We start from the raw sequence: 23,659 nt of genomic DNA, 5'->3' as shown, positions 1-23,659 counted from the left end.
TTTTATTACTCTGCCCATAGAGGAAAGGAGACAAAGCCTGGGGTCCTATCAGAGGGAGAAAACAAAAACAAAAAACCTTCCTGTCTTGGAATTTTCAGAACCCACTACGTGTCTTCCTACATAGCAAGAGACATTTCTGACGGCCAGGAGGGAATAAAGCCGGTGGGAGTTAGTCCCATCTGCCTGTAGAGAGGCAGAAGCATCTGTCTAAATACTTCATCAGAAAGCCTTGTGGCCGGGGGCTTTTCCTGGCTGTCACTGGGACCTCCGCCTTAGAAACACATTAGAGAGCATTACTGGGGCATGGAGAGGGGGCGGCAGGGAGGAGACAGGCTGCCAGACTGAAACGAAATTAAAAATAAAGCTCCCCTTATTAAATTCATAATTATTGTGAAGCTGTGAAATCTTATTTTAAACCTCCAGCTCCTTTCTTTTGTCCGGGCTATAGGCTGCCTCCTTCCGAATCCCTATTTTGCTTTATGGACGATTTCTTTTTAGCATTCTGAGCATTTAACCTTGAAAAATAGTGTTGTTTTGCTGCTGTATTTTCTGATTGTTAGTCTCCAGGCATCTCTGTGGCATCTTTATAAATCTGCGGGAGCTGGTAAATATTTCTTGCCGACCAGCGGCTGAAATCTGAAAATACCAGCTCACTTTTTAGCTGTCAGGCAATTAATGTAATTCAAAAGAAATGAAAGGTATGGGCAACTGGGACTGCTTTTAATAACAGGAGGGTTCCTGGCTCGGGCTTAGAAAGGCAGGAGAGAAGAATCAATAAATGGCAAACAGAACGGGTGGAAGAGGGCACAGAGTTCTCCAGAAACATTTTGTCAGCATCCTGGCAACACCGCTAATCTGTGCCAAGAGAAGCTGATAAATGTAGCCACGGACGCGCAACTCAGACATGGCCCAGACCAGGCTATCCACGATCCTGGAAGGTGCCTCGGTGTGACGTGGGAACGAGGCCCACCTGGGCAGCTGAGTGAGGAGACAGCGCCCCCTGTGGGCGGATGCAGCCTGACACGGGGGCGGGGCACACAGCTTGATCCGAGGGTGACTGGATCAGACGCATCCCTTATGGCCTTTGTGCAGTGCACCACCTGCCCAGCTGTACGCAGCAGCCCTTCCCAGACCACTCTGCACTTCCCTATGCTGCATAATATTGTTTTCCTGTTCTTCCCTGCTAAGTCAAGAGTCAACTTTGTTAGCGTTGGACCCAGACGTAAGGGACGTGGAACTGGCTATACAACTGAACATGAGGAGGTGAGACCACGGAGAAGAGGCGAGGGGAGCGCCTCGTGTGGTGATACTGCTGTGTTTCTCAAGCAGCCGGAGAAGGAATAGACCAGTCTCCAATCCGGAGGAGGCTAATTCCGTCAAGGTCCGCCACCTTTCCTATACTTCGGACATGACAGGTGGTCACGGCTGCCCGGCGGTGGCCGGGGTGCCCATCACAGGCCGCCTTCCTTGAGTAGCGTAAACACTGTCATCAGAGGCAGCGCGACGACACGGCCACCCTAAGTCCCCCGTGTGGTGCATCCGGGAAGCTCCGAGGGCACACTGGGGACAGGAGTCAAACCGACTTCCCAAGAAAAGGCAAGCTTTCAAAACCCCGTCCACTGAGATAAGTATAAAATCGTCGGACGTATTGGTAGTATCTATACCAGCAAACATTTAGACAACAAAACAGTGTGTTCACCATCTTTTTAAAAGTCAAATACCTAGAAATAAATCTAGAAAAAGAGGTAAGACGGGTACATGAAAAACTCTTACAACGTCATTGATAAAAATTTTAAAACACCTAATGAGTGGAGGCATAAGTCACGGTTATGGACTGACAGGCTCCACACTGTGGTTCTGTCAGTTCTCTGCAACCTCATCTACCAATTTCGGCTGCATTCCCAGGCGGTGTTTTTATGGAAGTTTTTAATCCACAATGGTGTTTTTATTTCACAGTGTATACGTAAATGCAAAGGGTGAAGACCAGCCAAGTCCATCTTAAAGACAAACACCAAAGGAGAAGGGCATGTTCTACCAGGCGTTACGACTTATTATAATGACAGAAGTGAAGCACGTCCTGTCGGGGCAAAAACAGACACACAAATGGAAGAGAACTGAGCCCAGAAACAGACCCATGTATCTATAAACACTTGATTGAGGATAAAACGGCAGGACCGTGAAGAAAGAAGCCTTTTCAATAAATGGTGCTGGGTCAACTGGATATCCACACGGGAAATAAATAAAACTTGACCCCTGCCTCAAACCACACATAAAAATAAAATTCCAAACGGTTTGTAGAGCTAACGATAAAAAGTAAAATCACAAGCTTTTAGACGATAGCACAGGAGTGTATCTTCACTATTTTCAGGTAGGAAAAGGTTTCTTGGACAGACCATGAGAAGCCCTAACCATAAGGAAAAAGATGGATGAATTGCACTCCACTAAAATGGAGACTATCTGTGCATAAAAGCACACCACGGAGAGCGCGAAAGGACAAGTCTCACGGTGGGAGAAGATGGTTGCAACACATCTACCCGAAAAGGGACTCATATCCAGAGTATAAAAGAGTTTCTAAAAATCAATGCCAAAAATAATAATAATAGTAACCCTGTAGCAGCAGACCTTACAGATATTACGGGTTTGGTTCCAGACCAGCACAATAAAGTGAGTATCACAGTAAAGTGAGTCTCTTGAACTTCTTGGTTTCCCAGTGCGTATAAAAGTTATGTTTATGCGGTACTGCAGTTTATTAAGTGTGTAATTCCATTATGTCTAAATAGAAAATGTACATACCTTGATTTAAAAATGCTTTTTGTTAAAAATGCCAACCATCGTCTGAGTCTTCAGTGAGTCGCAATCTTTTTGCTGGTGGAGGGTGTTGCCTCGATATTCAGGAAAATGCAGTCTCTGCGAAGCACAATAGAGTGCGGTGATCCTGTAGAAAAATGGATGAAAGACTTAAACAGGCACTTTACCAAAAACACAAAACAAAACAAAACCTAAATGGCTGATAGACAGATGAAAAGATGTTCAACATCTTTAGTCATTAGGTAAATAAATGCAAAATAAAATCATTATGAGATACCACTACATACCCACTAGAATGGCTACAATTAAAAAGACTAACAATATTAAGTGTTGTTGACAGTGTATGACCAGAAGTCCCACAAGGCAAGTGGGAGGTTAAATTCATATAAGAAAATTGTTTAACAGAATCTACTAAATTTGAACATATGCTTATTCTAGGACCCAGAAGTTTTACTCCTAAGTAGTATATACCCAACAGAACATGTGAACCAAAAATCAAGTACAAAAATGTTCATAGCAACAGTTTTTAATGTCAAAAACTGGAACTGACCACAAATGTCCAACAACAAAATAAGTAAATATCATATGATGGAATACTATACACCAGACAGAGAGTTTCAAGTTAGAAATGGAAAATACGCAGCACGTGCACCCATGCCCTGCCCATAAGCATCATGAGCAATCACTCATCCTTCAGAGTAAATATGGCTTCAGAGACCTTCCCAACACGGAAGGTCTTGCTCTCATTATAGGCTGACATCACTGCTACTCCCTCCCTATAGCAGGTAGACCCTAAAATGTCCCCCAATCACCCCAACCTCTTGGTTTTCATGTCCTGGTGTAATCCCCTCCATTTGGTATGGTCAAGACCTGTGACTTACTTCTACTCAACAGAATATGGCAAAGATGACGGGATGTCACTTCCATAATTCGGTTACATGAGACGGTGACTTCATCATGCTGGCAAACTCCACAGCCACCTTGGTCTGCCAGCGTGCTTTGATGAAGCAAGCTGCCATACTGGAGATGGCCACATGGCAAGGAATGGAGGGTGGCCTCCAGCCAACAGCCAACTAAGAAGAGAAACCCTCAGCCAGACAATGCTCAGGGAACTGAGTCCTGCCAAGAACCACAGCAGCTTAGAAATGGCACCTTCCCCACTTGAACCTTCAGATGAAACCTCAGCCTGGGTGACTCCTCGATCACAGCTTGTGTGGGACCCCAGAGCAGACGAGGCAGCTAAGCTGTACCTGAATTCCTGATCATAAAAACTACAAAATGGTAAGTGTTATTGTTTTAAACTGAGAAATTTGGGTATAAGTATCATGCAGCAACAGATAATTAATATACTCCCCATCACAAACGATTTCAAAACATGCAGGTAACTATGCCACCTCCCACTAAGAATTCTTCGTGACGTTTTCTTAACTGAATACTCACCTGATAATGATTCAGCCTCACTCTGCTGACCTGCCTGTGGCCTCTGAGTTGTTTCCTAATTAACTGTAGACTGATTTCCTCAAACTAAAGCAAAGCATCTCTGAACACATTTTCTCTTCTTTCTGCTTATTTTTTTATATCCTAATAAAGCAAGCTAATCTCTGGGAACTAAGTGGATAATTCTCATGCTATAGCTTAAAAGTGCTTGAGTCACACAGGCAGATAAAATTTGCCCTTTTATCTGAAGTTTCTGGCAAGTTTTACCAGGAATTCCAAGATAACTGACACCATTTTACTGACTCTCTCCCTTAAGCTTATTTGTGAATGTAGAAAAATTGCCATGTCTATTTTTCCTCTTAAAAAAAATTAGAAATAAAAAGAAACAGCAAACCTGATTTTTGCCTAATTATTCTTATTCACACACCATAACTCTTCCCTCTTTCCCTGTCTTCACATTTTGTATTTGTCTAACAGCTTCTGTTTCATATAGAGAAGTGTTCACGGCCTTGGCATTGCTTTCTAACACTCCAGCTGGGATGCCACAGAGCAAGGATCTGCAAACCATGGCCCCCGGGTCAAATCTGGCCCATCGCCTTTTTTTATAAATAAAGTTTTATTGAAACACAGCCATCTCCATTCATTTGCATACTGTCTGCAGCTGTTTTCACAATACAATGGAAGAGTTGAGTAGTTGTGGCAGAGATGTATGGCCCATAAAGCCTAAAATATTTACTGTCAGGCTATTCACACACACACAAAATTGTTTGTTGACAGGTGTCACAGAAGAAATTAGAGAAGCTTCAAAGAATGGCTGTATTTCTTCACTTGGCTGTAGGACGCTGCAAGGAGCATGGAAGGGGTTGGGAGACATATATTCTAGCTTCAGCCCCACATCTGGAAAGGAATGTATTAGTTCCTTTCTCTGAGCCTCAGTTTACTCATCATAATTTCAGTAAATGGACTCAATTAGGTTTCTTTCAGTTTTGAGTAACATATCAACTCCAACAACTTTGGGTGTTACACTCATGGGAACTGTCCTACTATTTTAATATGAAATGTAATGGTTTTGTTTTTCTTCCCTTTGTTTATTGCACTGGGCAGCTTAAACTTGAAATTACACACTAAGAGTCTAAGTTTGCCTTGTCTTTGAGGAAAAGAGGAACTGATTTCCATTTGGTAAAGGCTTTGAACCATTAACGTTTAGTCGAAAAGAACCAGAAGAGAGGAAGGCAGTTTGTGGAGAATAATTTTAAGCACCGTCACTGTCGTAATCATCAGCATATCCATTGGACCAACAAGTCTTGTACATGTTTTAATTCCTTTAAATTCTTGAAAAATCCTACAAAATAGGTCTTGTTATTAACCCCATTGTACAGGTGGGGAAACTGAGGTACAGAGACTAATGTCTTCTCCAAAGTCACAAAGCTGGAAGTACCATGTTTCCCCGAAAATAAGACTTAGCGAGGCAATCAGCTCTAATGTGTCTTTGGAGCAAAAATTAATATAAGACCCGGTCTTATTTTACTATAATATAGGACTGGGTCTCATATAATAAATATAATATAATATAATATAATATAATATAATATAATATAATATAATATAATATAATATAATATAATATAATATAATATAATATAATATAATATAATATAATATAATATAATATATAATACCGTGTCTTATATTAAGTTTTGCCCCAGAAGACGCATTAGAGCTGATTGTCTGGCGAGGTCTTATTTTCAGGGAAACATGGTAGCAGAGCTGTCTGGCTCCGGAGCCCTTCCTACCAACGGCCATGCTATAAAGAAAGACCACTCCTGCCCTTGGCAGACTAGCTTCAGCAAAAGCCAGGGGAGGAGAAGAGATTCTCCACCTGCCTCACCCCCCTCAGACTAGAAGGACTTGCCCCCGGGCTCTGGGGAGGAGAGAAGATGAGAGATGGAAGACGCAGGAAGTAGGGCCAGACCATAGATCCATGTGCCCTGAGTGTGTGGTCTTCCATCTGTAAGAGGCAGTTTTCACGCACCCCAGAGCTGTGTGGCCTGTAGGTAGCCTCAGTCCAGAGCTCCCCGGACCCAAGCTGTCCACCCAGCAACTGCCGTCTGTGCTCAGCGCTTTGCTCAGTCTGACGGACCTACATATGGACACACTCCCTGCACATGTGTAGGGTGGAGTTAGGGGGCAGCCTCTGCCCTGTATTTCTGGGGGGTTGAATGGAAACTGGGGGACACACTCCCAAAGATGGGACAGTGGTCCGTGCATCCCCAGGACCTGAGCAAAAACGGGAACTTACTGAAAGGACCCTGAGGAGGCCAAGAACTACCAGTCCCGTCACTTCACCCACAGGAAAGCGTTCTTACAACAGATACTTAGTAAGTACCTACCGTGTGCCACGTTCTGAGCAAATACTGGGGATGCAGGGAGAGTGCAAATGGCTATGGGCCCCAGGGAGGACCACTTGGCCTTATCTATCAGAATCACAAATGCACATACGATTTGGCCCAGCAATACCACTTCTGGACATTTATCCTCAATATACGGACGTAAAGTCATGCACATTTAAGGTTATTCTTTGCAGCGTGTTCAGCCTAACATCTTATAGCTGGAGATAACCCAACGTGCATGTAGAGTAGGCAGGTTAAATTGAGTATGACACCACCTAAAACAGGGTCCTCTGCAGCTGAAAATAAAGCATGAGGATGCTCTCTCTCTCTCTAGATCTGGCATGGCCTCCAGGATACGGTAGTAAATAAGCACCAAGACCAAAAAACCCCAGGTACAAAAACATGTGAGATGCGAGTTGAAACTAGCATTTGCTGATATACGCAAAGAAATGCTGGACAGATACACCAACATGATGGCAGTGGTTACTTGTCAAGGGACGGGGTGGGGCGTGTAGGGAGAGACAGATATGCGAGAGTTTTTATTGCATATTTTTTTTTACTTTTTAGTTTTTTTAACCATGTGAATGTACGGTCTATAGTCTATAAAAGTACATAAAAGAAAATGTGGTCACAAAAAGAAGTCGTCCCGAGTTCAGCCAAAAGAAGAGTATCTAGGATCCCATATGAAAGATAAATTTTCGATTTGCAAGAACCCTCCAAACACTGCTCTGGTGCCCATCCTCCTCAGCTATTTCTATGTCAGACAGTAGTCACCTCTCTCCCAATCACAACACCCACCCCTGCATGGAAAATGGACACGCGGAGCCTCCAAAACATTTTGCCGAAGGGAACACAGCTGCATTTTTATTTTGCACGTCAGAGGCCTTTAACTAGCTTTACAACCCCCTCCAAATGCTGATGTTACCGAAAAGTAACGGATTACGTTAATAACTGCTATATTTTAATATTTGATGATGTGTTTGCTTAACATTCGGTTATTACTTGATGTAAAAAGTCTCCAGTGCAAAATAGTCTCTGCTAACAGCTTAAATAAAATTGATCATGCGAGGTTGAGTGGTTTGACGTTGATTTTTCTTCTCCAGCCCCACAGCCCTTGCCTAGTCCTTCATCTGTGGAGGAGAACATTCGAGAGTCCCTGTCGGTGGCAAAGCTTTTGGTCCATAAAGCCCAAATAATACTTGCATCCTTAAGTAGAAAAGCCAACCCCTCTTTGACCCATGAGAGTCACCTCTTAGGATAATTCGCAGAACAGTCTGAATTCAGAAGACAGTGCCACCCAGACAAGAAATATTGGAGTGAAGTTCCCACGAGCATCCAAAGAAAATGGTGTATGCATCCAAGAAGCTGTCCAGCTGTTGGGGCCCTGAAGCTCTTCCTCTAAGCCCTCCTGACCCCACACATCTGTACAACTACCCTCACGCCTGAGCAACAGGGACCCGTCCTGGGCCCCTCTGTCACTTGGGATCCGGCACCCAGCACTGTCAAAGCACAACCTACCACCAAAAACTCCGCCCACGCTCCCCCAGACCCCGGCCTCTGTCCTCAAAACAGAAGTAACTAACTGTGTCCAAACAGCCTGCGGATTTGTGTGTGTGCTGGGGGCCAAGTGTGCTCACTGCTGCGGGACGTCTGGATGGTCTCAGCGGTGGGGGCACTCAGGGAAGAGAAAAGACACATTAGCTAACTTGTCAAATCGGCCCTCAGATGGAGCGAGTGCAGGAGGTTCTTGCATAAGACAGTACCATCCCCACAGAGTTGACCGCCTTTTTCTGCTCTTTGCGCTCCACTGTGTGGCTCTGGATCTTTGTGGAAATCTGTGGGGCATTTGCAATAGTTGCATATTGTGGCTGAGGAAAATGTTGTAGAATTAAACAATTCCTATTCCTCTTAATTGTGTAAATGCCAAAGTCTGGGCATAACATAGGGCCCATAACACTGATTCTTAATATTGACAACTGAATGGACATAGAACATTCGAATTATGAATAGTTTTCAAATTAAAATATGCACAAGAGCTCATTAAAATTTCAACTTTAAATACTGTTTAATATTGGAATATTTAAATCATTCGTATTTATTCATCATTTGTATTTTACCTTTTAATTTTAATAAATAATTTTGAATAACTTAGGAAGAAATCATTTTGTTTGAAAACATATCGAAAATAATTTTAATTTTTCAATTTGTACGTTTACTATATTTTTGGTGGAAGGAGATCCAAATGTGGAATATTTTGAATCCAATTATACTTTATTTGTAATCACTAACTCACTCATGTCAATAGATATAGGTCAGTGAAAATCTTGATTCTAAAAACAAGAGTGATTTTGCTAAAATTAAGGCAAAGAAAAGAAATTTTATGGACTATATAACTTATGAAATTATATATGTGTATATATATATATATATTTTTAACTCATCCAAACATTGCCAGCCAGCCCACCAATGAAACACAGAAAGCACACAATAATTTAACTGAGTAGTGTTTGATATTGTGCTTTCTTCGGTCATATAAAAATCGTAGCTGGATTTGAATGTCTTAACTCATTATGAAAGTTTGTTTACCAAGGTGGGATGGATCGTATATTGGTTTCTGTTTAACTATGTAAACATAGTATGTGGGTCTTTATTTGAGCTCCCAACCCAGACCCTGCAAACAGTACGTGAGGGTCTGCACATCTGGACCTGCAGTACAGCTGGGAGAAACTCAGCAACAGTTACATCCCTGAGCACATTTTCCCACAGTGCTTTTAGGCACCAGGTTGATGGGATGGTCATTATTAGGACTGCGATCAAAAGATGCTGTGGGAGGCAGCGGCAAGGCCAGGACCAGTCTGCTTATTTTGTTCGACGTCTGTTTATTGAGTTTTTATTTACTATGTGTCCGGCACTGCTTTAGATTCTGTGGCTACAACAGTGACGTAAACACAACTTCTACCCTCGTGGAAGGTGTTTGAGTTGGGAAGGCAAAAAAACAGATAAATAAGGAAAATACACATTAGGTTGGAGAAGAACGGTGTTTGGGAGACAAAAACAAAGCAGGGAAAGGGTAAAGGAAGAGTTAGTGAGGTGAAGTTTTAGCTAAGATGTGCAAAGACTCCCACAGGGATAAGACGACTATGGAGTGAAGACCAGAAGGAAATGAGGAAGGGATCCATGAGCATATCTGGGGGAGGAGGAGATTCCCAGGCAGCAGGCATAGCAAGTGCAAAGGCCCTGAGGCAGCGTATGCTTCATATGTTTGAGCAACAACATGGAGGAGTCAGTCCAGTATGGCCGATGCAACGTGCACGAGGACAGAAGAGCAGGAGATCAAAGTGGGAAATGGGTGGGGGTGAGGGTAGATCCCGGAGGGTCTACGGGTCATAGAAAGGACTCTGGATTCCCTCTGAGTGGGGGGGGGGGGGGGGCACTGAAGGCTTTGAGCACCGCAAGGACATAATCTGCTTTAAAGTTGCAAGCACATCTCTCTCTAGCTTGTGGGTGTGGAGAACAGGCTAGAGGGACATCAGGGGTAGAAGAAGGTGGACCAGTTAGGAGACCTCTGCAATGATGGGTCCTGGACTCAGGGTGGTAGCGGTGAAGGTGGCAGAAAGCAGTCAGATTCTACATCGATTCTGAAGGCTGATTCTACAAGGTCTTAGAATGGGAGACAAAAGAGTCAAGAATGCATTTTGGCCCCAACAACGGAACAGTGGAGTTGCCGGTAACTGACATGGCTACACAAAAGACTGAAACACCAGTTTCAACAAACGGTGCTGTAACAGGTGGAATTCTACATGCAGAAGAATAAACTTTCACTCCTACCTCGTGGATGAACTCTGAAAATATTATGCTGAGTGAAAGAAGCCTGTCACCAAAGGCCATCTACATATGACTTGAGTTATATGTCATGTCCAGAATAGGCATCCAGGGACAGAATCAATAGGGACAGAAAGTAGGTTCGTGGATGCCTTAGGGCTACGAGGAGGGTGAGAAGGGGGGAGTGACTGCTCATAGGTATGGGTTCCTTTTGAGAGATTAAACTGTTCTAAAATTGACTGTGGTGACGCCTGCGTAACTCTGTGAATATATGAAACCCACTGAATCGGACGCTTTAAATGGGTAAACCGCACGCTATGTGAATGCTATCATGACACTGAACTAAGAAAAGCAAAAAGACAAACATCCGTCGGAGACACAATGGCAATCAGATGGGTCTGTCTTTGTTACGGCCCTGTGCCCCCCGACTTTGTCCTTGGCCCACCCCCTCCTTGTCAGCACCCACCACCCTAGGAAGAGTCGTGACATTTCGCTCGGACCCTCACCACGATTTAGCAGAGAATGGACCTGAAATACGTGTGTGAGCATTAAACCTAGTGCCCCAACATCATCTCCCGCAGATTAGAAAGAGCCGGCGAAAATGAAATATTGTTCTCTAAGCTCATATGTAATCGTCACAGACACCATCTTATTAAAGTGTGAGAAGTCCTGCCTTAAGCACCAGCCTGCCTATCGATTCACAGGTCTGGCTGGAGTTCTGGCTATGAGGCCTCTCAGATCTGTCTGGTTCCAGGTCGGGACGCCAACGTGGTCTGCTCCCCCCACCCTCACACCCCGAGCTGGTCCCCTCTAGTTCCCAAAACCTCCCTGCATAGATGGGGGTGGGGACTGCTTTCCTGGCCGACTCCACGCCTGTGTGTATTAATGGCCCACGTGCCTGGATTTGATGGAAGTGGCGGCTTAAGACACGTAAGCTTCTCACATACGGCTGAATAATCACTGATAAAAACTGCTTTCAAATATGATTAGGCTCTAGCAGAGACAGACAGAGGCCAGAGGGAGCAGGGCTCTCAAAGATCAAGGAGCTGGGCTTCCGACGCCTAGAAGAGGCGTTAAGGCCTCCGCGAGAACCCCTGGGATTTTCCCAGAGAAATCATTGCAGCGATTCTCTGCAGCTCCTTCTCTTCCCTCTGGCCACCGTCTCCCCTTCCCTAAGCTTGGTGCCACTTCCTTCTGCAGGCTGTCGTTTCCCTCTGGGAGCAAGGCAGCTCTTCCCACGGTGACATCTCAGATCTGCAATCCAGGCTGCCTGTCACTGAGTCGCCCGTGGAAATCCAGTAAGTAGGGTTTCTATTTGCCATGCTTTCTTCTACCTGATATTAATTTGTGCTTCTTTACCAATGTATGCGTTTGTTGCCAGTGTCACCGCCATATACAAACCCCACAATAACAGCTGAAACCCAAGCGAGAACCACGTATCAGCCACTGTAAGCACTCCACATGTATTAGCTTATTGAACCTTCATAATAATCATGTGAGCTAGAAACTATGATTATCCCATTTTACAGATGGGGAAACTAAGCCCCAGACTGGGTTAGAGCTGCAAATAGGTACTACCTAGCCCTTCCCAGAAAAAGTTTGCCAACACGTCTAGAAATTTCCCAGAACCAAATAGGACAGGGACAGGTCAGGATGTCATTTACAGAGAGTCCCACCTGTCATTCAACTAGTGACCACTATTTCATTCATTTATTCAGTAAATATTTATTGAGCACCTACTGTGTGCCAGGCACTGGGCTAGACGTTTGCAGTTTACAAGGATGAACAAATTAGGCAGGTTCCCTGTCCCTGTGGAGCTTAGCTTCTGGGGGTAAGACAGAAATCAGTACAATAATCACATAAATAAAACGGAAAAGTCCAAGTGTGAGGAGCCCTGCAAAGGAAACTTCCATGGGGTTTTGAGACCATCCGACGGTGGGATTTTATGCAGGCCGGGATGGGGTGTACAGCCAGGAAGACACCCCTCAGGAAGTGACCCCAGTGCACCCCAGAAGGATGAGAATAACTGGGTGAGGAAGAGGGCAGAGTGTTCCGGCCAAGCTCTGACAGAAGGAAGCATGGTGCCCTCCACACCCTGGGAGATGGCCGGTGTGGCTGAGTGGCAACGCGGAAGGGGGCTTTGTTCACGATGAGCCCAGAGCCAGCCCAGGCCAGAGCACACGAGGCCTTGCCAGCCACCTCAGAGCAGGTGCCTAATGGCGAATGAGAGGTGATGACACTGGAGTAGCGGCCGTATGCGGAGAATGAGCCAGGAACACGAAGGCCACATGAGAAACACCGCAGATAAAGGGAGCAGCCCACACACTGTACACCGATTCCAGAGGCAGAGATGCACCTTTCCAAGGGAGAGAGCCAGGTGACCTCTAACCCAAGGCTCAAGCGTGGCGTTAACGAGAGGGAAACAGGGTCACATTTATGTGCCTCCTCGCGTGATGCCACATGAAACACTCTTGCCAAAAGCTTTCACCTCAATGTACTCAAGGCTCTGAAGGGAACTTCCACTTTAGAGGAAATATGGGGGATGGAGCAATACGTTCAACGTCACCAAGAGGAAACGCCAGACAAATCCTGGCCTGGGACGTGCTACAAGACACCAACCTGGCCAAGACTTTTCAAAGAGTCTATGACACTACGGAGGTTCCTCAAAAAATTAAGAATAGAAGTACTGTGCGAACCAGCAATCCCTCTCCTGGGTATCTACCCAAAAAATCTGAAAACATTTCTGTAAAGATATATGTGCTCCAATGTTCATTGCAGCATTTATTCACAGTGGCCAAGACATGGAAACAACCAACATGTCCTTCGAGAAATGACTGGATAAAGAAGATGGGGTATATGCATATACACAACACTGCCATTGGCGACGACATAGATGGATCTTGAGATTATGATGCTAAGTGAAGTCAGGAAAAAGTCGAGAACCGTTTGACTTCACTCAGATGCGGGATATAACACGGAAAGCAACAAACAAACAAGACAAACAAACAAAAGCTCATAGACACAGACAACAGTGTGGTGGTTACCAGAGGGGAAGGGAGAAGGGGGGAGGTAGGAGAGGGTAAAGGGGTGTCAAATATATGGTGGTGGAAGAAGAACGGACTCTGGGTGGTGAACACACAATGTGATATAGTATGTATTGTAGAATTATACACTTGAAGCCTATACAATTTTACTAACCAATCACCCCATACACTTAAGAAGAATTTTTTAAAATATAGGACTGACACATCAATTTAAAAAGAATTTTTAAGCCAACATCTTTTTAAAAAGGGATGTGAGACTTTCTACATAAAGACAGATCTGAAGAAACACTGTCAGACCACATTTCTCCATTTCTCTTTCAGAAAATATAACCTCTGCAGATACAGACGACCAGTACTTGTCCTTTGCCCCTTGGGCAGCCGAGGTTCCAGTGGGAATCAGAACAACACCGCCTGGAACATGGGGACGGGTGGAAGGAAACCACGCCTGGTGGATTCCGCATTTCGTCTCGCCCTCAGTTTGGGACTGGGAAGTCCAAGATCGCTAGCAACTCGGTTCTTTTCAATTTAGTTTCCTCTTCCATATTCTTTACTAATGCAAATTTCTGAAGAGGCTATTGCTTTGGGGCAGCTTATAACAGCTGTAAAGATCTCTATGAACAATCTTTTATCAGTGAGACAAAGACCAGCTGTTTCACTAACTGCCCTTAACAGCTTGGGTTTGATTATTAATGAATGCCCTTGCCTTGAGTTCAAACAGCTTAATTAGCGCAAGTTAAGTGTTCCCAATAAATTTCCTAACCTATGATAAGCTTCTCTTTAATAGGAAATGTGCAGTTCTTAATTAAATAGAATAATTTACAACTCCACGTCTACTATAAGTAATGGTCGCCCAGTTACGATGTCACCTAATGAGGTGATATTAAAATTCCTCCAAAGGGGAACTTAGGGTTGAACGTGCCCTTGGACGAACCAATTTGTTGTTAGCCACCCATCAGTGATGTGCAGCGTGGGGTACCGGACAGATCGTGGCGTTGGCATCTGGGCTGGGATCGCCTCTCTACGAGCCCCAAGGTACCCGCTGCCTCCCTGTAAGATGGGGACCCAACTCCCTGCAGAACCTGGGGTGGGGGTAGATTAGGTAACATTTGCAATCACTTAAAGAAGAAAAAGATAAGTTAATACCCTCTTTAAACTTCTATGGGGTCACATCTTTACAAGCAAAATCATTCCCAGTGGGACTTGCTTATATAATATGCACAAAAACAAAACACTTCAGCATAACGAACTTTCTACAGGATATCTCAAGGTCATAAAAATAAAAAGTGCCACAATGGAATATTACTCAGCCATAAAAATGAATGAAATCTTTCCATTTGCGACAACATGGATGGATCTAGAGGGTATCATGCTAATGAAATAAGTCAGTCAGAGAAGAACAAATACCATATGATTTCACTTACGTGTGGAATCTAAAGAACAAAATACACAAATAAAACAGAAACAAACTCATGGATACAGAGAACAAACCGATGGTTACCAGATGGGAAGGGGTTTGGGAAGCTGGGTGAAAAAGGGGAAGTGATTATGAAGTACAAATTGGTAGTTACAAAATAGTCACAGGGATATAAAATAAAGCACAGGGAATATAGTCAGTAATACGGTAATAACTATGTACAGCGCCAGGTGGGGACTGGATTTATTAGGGGCGATCACTTCATAAATTACATGAATGTCTAATCACTATGTTGTACACCTGAAACTAATATAATATTGTATATCAACTAATTGAAAAATAAAATTTTTTTAATATAAAAAATTTAAAAATAGGGGAAAAAAAGGAGTGAAAAACTAGCAGACCATTGGTAACTGAGGATTCATGACAATTAAATGCAATGGGTCCCTGGGCCCCTGGATTGGATCCTGGAACAGAAAGAACATTAATGGGGAAAATGGCAAAATCCAAATTATGCCTGGAGTTTAGTTAATCGCAAGGTGCCAGTGTCTGTGTCTGAGTTTTAACACAGGTACTTGGTAATGTCAGAGGTTAACAAAAGGGAGAAACTGGACAGGGGGTGGGCAGGGGAGGATAACATATGGGAACCCTCTTCTCTATCTTTATAAATTTCTGTAAATGTAAAATTATTCCCAAGGAAAAAGAAACTGTAAACACTGCTGACCTGTTGGATAAGAGAAGATGAAAAACAGGGTTATCTAACTGACCTCCCCGAAAACCTTCCGAGGGAGGGCGGTCCTGCCCACACTTTGATTTCACACTCTGGCCTCCAGAGCTGGGAGGGAATAAGTCTATTGTTTTAGGCCACCAGTTTGAGGTAGTTGGTGACAACAGCCCTTGCAAACTAACGCTGTGTGTAGATCCTGGGTGGCCTGGCCTGGCTTCAGTTCAAAGGAGCCCAAGGGTGGTGTAACCCTGAGAGAGTCTACGTCTCCCATTTGGACAGAGTGGGTGAAATCCAAAAGAGGGCAAGGATGCAGCAGTCGGGCCAAACGTTCGTACTTTGAAATTCATCACAGTGAGGACTGAATTCCTTAATATACAGACCTAAAGGCATCCAGGCAGCGTGATCTCAATAATTCCCCTGGAAGGATACCAGCCATTACTAATTCGGTTGGTTATTACTATCCCCGGCTAACAGATGAAACCAGACGAGGTCTAGAACAATAAAATCATTTGCTCAAAATCATGTCGCCATTATAAGTCTCATTTGCACATTATAATAAATCCCACCATCACACATTTGGGCAGAGCCTTGAATATTTTCAAAAAAATAACTCGAATATTGTCTTGTGAAATCCTCGCATAAACCCTGGGACACAAATAAGATTAGCAATTTTTACCCTGGTTTTTAATGGGGGGACAAAAGTCCATGGTGTGGATGTCGTGTGATTCAGCCATGAATGAGCACTCGCTAGTCTCCCCTCTTTTCCAACTACAAACACTGAGACAATAAATATCTCTTCTACAAATGGCCTTAGGTACGATGGCTTTTATTGCTATGCAGTGGAGTCCCTGGCCTGAGATGGCTGGATCAGACGGCATTTGTATTTCTTTGTAACTATTTTTAATAGAACAAAGCAAGAGAACAGGATTGTGGGTATCTGGAGAGGCGCCTGCAGGGGCTTCAACGGTGAAGATACGATTCTCAGGCTGGAAGCGGCCTCACAAATGCGTTTTTAATCATTGTTCTTTATAATTTGCATGTATGTTATTACCTGTATTATTTGGTGCATATCAAATATTATATAATAATTTTAATATGCATATTCTAATTTGAATAAATGTGGCCAAAACAGCTGAATGAATTTTTATCTTCACCAACAAGGTAAGAGTAGCCCTTGTCCTGCTTCCCACCAGTAATAGACATAATTGCTCTTTTCCATTTTCTCCCAGGCTGGGAGATATAGCTCATTATTACCTCAATTTACATTTCTCTGTCACTGGTGAGTTTGCGCATCTTTTCAGACGTTTGTCATCATTTGAATGGATATCCATTGAAATGGATATAAATTATCACTTTAAATTACGATAAACCCTTTCTCGTTAAGTAAAAGGGATACTTAGCCCTTTTCATCTCAGCCCTCTAAAACATAAAGCTCAGAATTTTCAACCACCACAAACAAAAAGTCATCAGCGTGAACTGGTTCACTGTCATCTCAAGTCCCAGGTGCCATGGTGACATGAGCAACCTACAGGGACATCCCCAAATGACACCCAGGACCCCTGAACCACTAGATACAAATGTTACCTTCCTATGGGAATCTATAACAGATTATGGCCAAAATGCAATGGATGGCATGTGTTGAAATCCTAGCCCCCAAGGTGAGGGGGTTAGGAGGTGGGGCCTTTGGCAGGTGATTAGATCACAGGGTGGGGCCCTCCTGAATGGGGTTAGTGCCCTGATAAAAGTGGCCCCAGAGAGCTCGCTTTTCCCTTCTGCCGGGAGAAAATGGTCGCCTATGAACCAGGAAGTCCTCAGCCGACAGTGAATCTGCCGGCGACTTGATGCTGGGCTTCCCAGCCTCCAGAACTGGGAGAGATAACATTTTATTGTTTATTGGCCACTCGGTCTGTGGTGTTCTGTTACAAGGTGAACCCTCACCCCCCACCCAGCTGGCTGGTCTCTTCCCCACCTTTCTCCTTGTCAGTACCGACTGAACGGGCGCTGGTGTTTTCATCACTCCTTCCCTTCCTTTTGTCACACTGCAGCACAGCACGGACAGCTCTCCAAGTAAATAGCTAGAGATCTAATTTGTTTTTAATAGCGACATAACATTCCACAGCACAGATGTGACAAATTTTATCTACTCACTTGCTATGGAAGGACATTCAGGCTTTTTCCAATTTGTTTTACTTCTCATTGTTACAAACACCACTGTAACACATTTTCTTATACACGTATCTTCTGAGATTTTAGGTCAGATTCCTCTCCTCTCCTCTTCTCTCTCTCTCTCTCTCTCTCTCTCTCTCCCTCCCTCCCTCCCTTCTTCCCTCCATATGTATAGATATATTTCACCTTTTCACCATACCCTCTCAGCATCAGATGTTATTGACTTTTGGGGGTTTTGTTTTGTTGATAAAATCTGAGGGGTTAATGATGGAAAGGGAATTCCACTGTATTCAATTCTTTAGCTACTTTCCACATAGAGATCACTTACAATTTGATAGCGAAACTGTAATTTGTATACTTTCCCATTTCTTTTGATCAACTGATTTATTTGCTCTTTTTTATTTCCTCCTGGAATTCAGTTATCATACCTGAGCCAGGATTTAATTTCTAAAATTTCCAATTCCCTTTGAACAATTGACTTCTTGTTGTTATCCGTAGGCAAGAAGTTCAATCTGATAGGGACCCCACCTGCCGTAAACAGTCTAATAGGGGGCATCGTGACATATACAAATAAGACCAATTAATAAAATATAAATACCACAGTGTAATTATCAATGCAGCACTCGTGGGATTCAGAGATGGGGAGATCTTAGCTTAGACAGAAAGACAGAAAGGCAAGACTTGTTAGGCTTTGAGGCATGGGTCCAATTTTGCCAGATGGAAATGGGTGGTGGATGGAAATGGGTGGTCAGAAAAGAACTGGAGGAGAAGGGAGAAACAATGTATCTTTCCTTTTCCAATCCCTGGCCAGGAATGCAAACAAGTAACCTTGAATTGCAAATACGCTTTGACTATGGGTGACTGCTGGTGAAAGGCTTGTATGATTGTACCTACTCGATGAATGCATGACACGTGTCTTTATCAGATGAGGTACCGGTTAACTCATGATGACAGAATGTCAAGGCATAATGCATTTTCTTGATCTAGCTATATGACAGCATTACATGAAAGTAAATTTAGTGGCAATAGTGAAAGATAAAAAGAAAAAGCTTAAACATGTTTCAATAAACTTCATTCATCCAACAAATAATGGACATTTTAGGTCCAGGAGGATGCAAAATGATGAGGTATGATAAGAAAGACAGCAAGGCTGCCACCCAAAATGAGGCTTGGAGTCTAATGGGGAACATGACAAAGTTTAAGGAGCAATAAACATAAAATTTATCAGCCACCTGCCACTCTCCTGTAGAGGGGACCAGGGCCCCTCAGAGAAGTAGCTGGTTGCAGCACTAGGGCAGGAAAAAGACAAAATGAGTCTCACTCATCTTATAGTGACATAAAGAGGGTGCTCCAAAAGGGGGGGGCATGTCACAGGGACACAGGAGCCGATCTGAAAGAGCAAAGCTGGAACAACCAGAGCAACAAAACACATCCAGTATTGGATCCAAATGAAGCATAAAACCCAAAGTATAAAATAAGAACGTATCAGTTCACACTTATGTACGTAAATGATTGAATAAATAAATATATTGGAGGGAAACGGACACAATTCCAAATAATATCTATAGATTCCCCTCTACCACCAATCCCATTCCCTTGGAGTGTGGGTTGGACTTAGGAACTGGCTTCTCACAAATGTGGAGAATAGCTTGAGTATGAAAAGGGAAAATAGTCACATTACAGTAGAGAAGCTGGGCAGATGCACTCCATTTAGTATGTGTTCAAGGTCAACATCAGTACCGAGAAGTCATGCTGGCAGCATGCACCTTGCTGCTACTCCTCCCAAAAAGCCATTATCCAGTCTAAATTATGAGAATAAAAGTTCAGACAAACCCAAATTAAGGGACACCCAACAAAACACCTGACCGTGCTCCTCAAACCCATCAAGTTCATGAAAACTAAGGAAAGAACAAGAAACTGTCACAGGCCAGAGGAGACTAAGGAGACATGAGGACTAAATGCGACGTGGTGGAAGCAACGTAAGTACCCAACAGACGAACGGATAAAGAAAATGCGGTATGTCCACACAATGGACTATTATGCAGCCATGAGAAAGAAGGAAATCCTGCCATTTGCAAAACGTGGATGGACCCGAGGACATTATGCTGAGGGAAACAAGACAGAGAAAAACAAATACTGGCGGCCGGTTGGCTCAGTGGTTGGAGTGCGGTGCTCTTAGCACCAAGGTCGCTGGTTCGATTCCCACATGGGCCAGGGAGCTGCGCCCTCCACAACTAGATTGAAAACAACGACTTGACCTGGAGCTGATGGGTCCTGGAAAAACACACTGTTCCCCAATAATCCCCAATAAAAATTAAAAAAAAAAAAGACAGGCAAATACTATCTGATCTCACTTATACAAGGAATCTACAAACATCAAACTCATAGAAACGGAGAGTAGCGTAGGGGTTGCCAAGGGCTTGGGGGTGAGGGGAAGGAGGAGATGGTGGTCAAAGGGGCACAGACTTCCAGTGATCAGATGAATGAGTTCTGGGGACCGAGTACCGCGTGGGGACTGCAGTTGACAACACTGTACAATGAATGAATAAATAAATGAGCCGTAGAATTGGAAATACCATCATTGAGTCGACCATTCCCCTGACAACAGACATTCAGATTCAGGGTGGTTTTGTTTCTATTGCCTTCGAGCGCTATTAAAAACACTTACATACAACATATCTGCCTACTGGCACCTACCCTTAGTTACCTGGAGTACATTCCTCAGCGTGGAACTTGTGCGTCAACGCGTACGCCCTTTTGATTTTAACCGAAAATGCCTTTCCTAAAAGGTTATCATGACGTACTGTCACACCAGTATCACACCACACATTTTTATTTCCTTTCCCACTCTAAATAATACTGACTTTTTAATTTTTTTCAATATGATGAATGAATAATTGTGTTTCATTTCATATTCAAATTAAAAATGTGTAAACACTAATAGAGCTGTATCCTGTTGCAGACTTTATTGGTCATTCGCATGCCTTGACTGTGAACGGCCTGTTATCACCTCTGTCCAGTTTCCTACTGGGATGTTTTAAAGTCTGTGTTGTTTTAAATCAACTTGTAGCAACTAAGGTTATTAGGGGTAGTCCCTCTTTGCCCATGTGTTGCAAATGTGTTCTCATTATTTATGGTGCATCTATCTTATACCTCAGAATTTTTATTAGGATATGGTCAAATCTGTCCGTTTTTTCTTTTGAGGTTTCTGGGGTTCCCATCTTGCTGACATAAACTGACTTTCAATCTAAGACTAACCTTCACGACTCAAAGAACTCACTTGGCAACTCCCAAAGGCAGCCGTAAATTCACCACCAGCCACTTCAAAATTCATCTTCCCAATGTGTCTGTCCATTTCTCTCTCCAGTTGAGCTCAGAGACACATCCTTTGGACACAGTTTGGGCAATGGCCAAGGACGCCAACACTTTTGACCATGAAAGTTTGAAAAAATGACTGGCACCAGGGCTGCTGTTTGCAGAAAAAGAAATGGAGGCCAACCCAGGCTAAGAGTGAACCAAAACCTCCTTGCTAAGACTGGCCCCACACAGATGCACTTCTCCCCAACTTTCAATATTTTACAACTTCGAATCTATGGAAAAGTTGAGAAGATGGTACAACAAAATACCACACATCCATCCTTTAAATCTGACTGATTGCAAACATTTTGTCACTTTTCTTCTGATTACTCTCTTCACACACACCCAGTGCTACCTGGGAAGGCTTCTGCTCTAAACGAGCCAGGACAAAGGCCAGGCCTGCCCTCACCCATGTGACAACTTCCATTTGTATCTGTGATGTTTACAACCCAGGGTGTGTTGCACATGCTGCACGACGCTCTGACAAGTTTGGGTCATTGTGCAAATGTTGTTTTTTCTTTTTTTCCTACAGCTGGAGTACTTACTGGTACAGTGGTTTCTATATGACATCTGTTGAGTGGAGTGGGTCATGCAAGACTGTAGAAGGTGGAAGTGAACTTGAAACAGTAAACACACGTGTTACAGAACGTCAAGAGCACCAAGAAGAGAAATCGTATTTCCCAGGCTCTTGCCCCTCGGGCATGGATCTGAGCGGGGAGCTTGGGGGACACACACCCTTCGGCCCTACCCACACCCACGGCACCAGAATCTGCATTTCAACAACATTCCTGGTGATTTGTGTGCACGTTCACGTTTGTGAAGCAGCAGCTTAGAACATGGAAGACCCGTCTCCCTCGAATGTAGAAAAGAATCCCGCCAGGACATTACATAAGCCAACTGACACCCAAGGGTCAACCAAACGACCGGAGGATGAAGGTGAGTATTAGTAGACAGAACGGAACCCGCTGTGGTGTGTTGCCACACTTTCTGGTGTGTGACAGAATGGCGCAAACTCGGGCAGCTGAGAATTACCGTTTGCCCAACACTTACATTATGCCACCGCCTTCAGTAGTCACCACAACCCTGCCAGGTAAGGAGAATGGACTCCAGTGCCACCCCCATTCTACAGGTGGAGAAACTGAGGTTCTCAAAGGTGAGCCCATGACGCTGGTTGGTCCGGCTGGAACGTGAGCACCAACTGCCTGGTTCCAGGAAGGGGGTCCTTCTGCAGCTGCGTCTGAACCTGTGTGGCAGGGCCAGGCTGCGTGTGCGGCAGACACACAACTGGTGTGGCTTACGCTTGTTAGAAAACAGGATTTCTCTAGTGGGGAGGGGGGAAAGTTGGTGAGCTGACACGACGCTGGAAGCTTCAGACGTCAGGCCCTGGGTGTCCAGCTCCATGAAGAACCCACCTTCACATCTGTACCCTTCCTAGGTACACGGGGGTGAGACGATGGCAACAGGCCAGCCCCCGACACCCAGAAACCATCCAGACAACAGGCAGTCCTCAAATCTAGGACAGGCGCCTTCTTTGGGCGATAATGGCCTATTTTTCTCCTCAGCAGGGGAACTGAACTCTTTCCAAGTGAGGCTGAAAGAAACCCAGATTCAGGGCTTCTTGCTGATCTGAACCAACTGGAAGGGAAAAGCCATTGTTCAGCCTTGTTTCCTCCGCCACCTGCCTACCCTGACTGTAGACACTGAGAGAGAAGCTCCCCGCAGAGCAAAGAAGAGCTTTGCTTCGAGTAATCAGCGGCGACCTCGGGGGCTGCTGCAGACCTCAGGAGACGTTCGGCGGTTGTGCCTGGGGACCCTTCCTTTCAGTCCTAATGAGTCCTCCTGCCGTCATCTGTAAAACTCTGGATCCTGGGCTTCAATAAGAGGGACCATGTGGATTCTGAGAAGCAGGTCGGCGGGGGCAAACTGGAGAACGAAGGGCACTGCGCAGGAAAATCACCACCTCGCGGGGAGTGGAGCTTGGCACTTAGCTTGTCTGCCTCCTGGGGACACTGACTTCACGTGGGAGGCCAGGAGAGGAGAGAAGGAAGCACAATTTCTGGAAGGAGTCTCAGTTAGACTAACTCAGTGTATCCGTGCTTCATTTCAGCCTATCTTCAGGATAAACGAGAAAACCAAAGTCTGAAGAAAAGTCTTAGCGTCCATGACCTGGCATCCAACCATTGACCGGCTATGTTCAACGCATCATGACACAAAAAAAGAAGAAGAATTAAGAAATATAATCTGAAAGCTGCCCTGGGCCTTCAGTGGCCAGTGGTTTTCTCACACATAGACGAGGACCATTTCTCATTGTTCCCCTCCCCCCACCCTCCCCAAGATCAACGCTTTCCTGTGCTCGTGTTTCCGAAAGCGATAGTACAGTCAAAGCAAACACAACTCTAGGTATTTCAAACAAAGGCACTGGTTACAAGGGTTTGGGGGTGAATGGAATGGCAGTTGGCAAAGGGGGTCTGAGGGCAAAGGGAAGAAGGGGTGA

At 44.3% G+C, this 23,659-nt stretch overlaps 1 long non-coding RNA gene across 1 annotated transcript in view; it reads right to left on the bottom strand.

The window, feature by feature from the left end:
- LOC141569431 (uncharacterized) overlaps positions 1 to 23,659 on the bottom strand; it is a 250,202-nt gene that overhangs the window by 210,397 nt on the left and 16,146 nt on the right. Inside the window, exon 2 of the long non-coding RNA XR_012493043.1 lies at positions 2,794 to 2,935. This is a non-coding gene — a long non-coding RNA (uncharacterized LOC141569431). The remainder of the gene's footprint in view (positions 1 to 2,793; positions 2,936 to 23,659) is intronic.

This window comes from Rhinolophus sinicus, linkage group LG18, assembly GCF_036562045.2.
Source record: "Rhinolophus sinicus isolate RSC01 linkage group LG18, ASM3656204v1, whole genome shotgun sequence".
NCBI classification, from domain to species: domain Eukaryota; kingdom Metazoa; phylum Chordata; class Mammalia; order Chiroptera; family Rhinolophidae; genus Rhinolophus; species Rhinolophus sinicus.
Note: the sequence above shows the minus strand (reverse complement) of the source record. Positions and strands in the feature narration are given on the sequence as shown.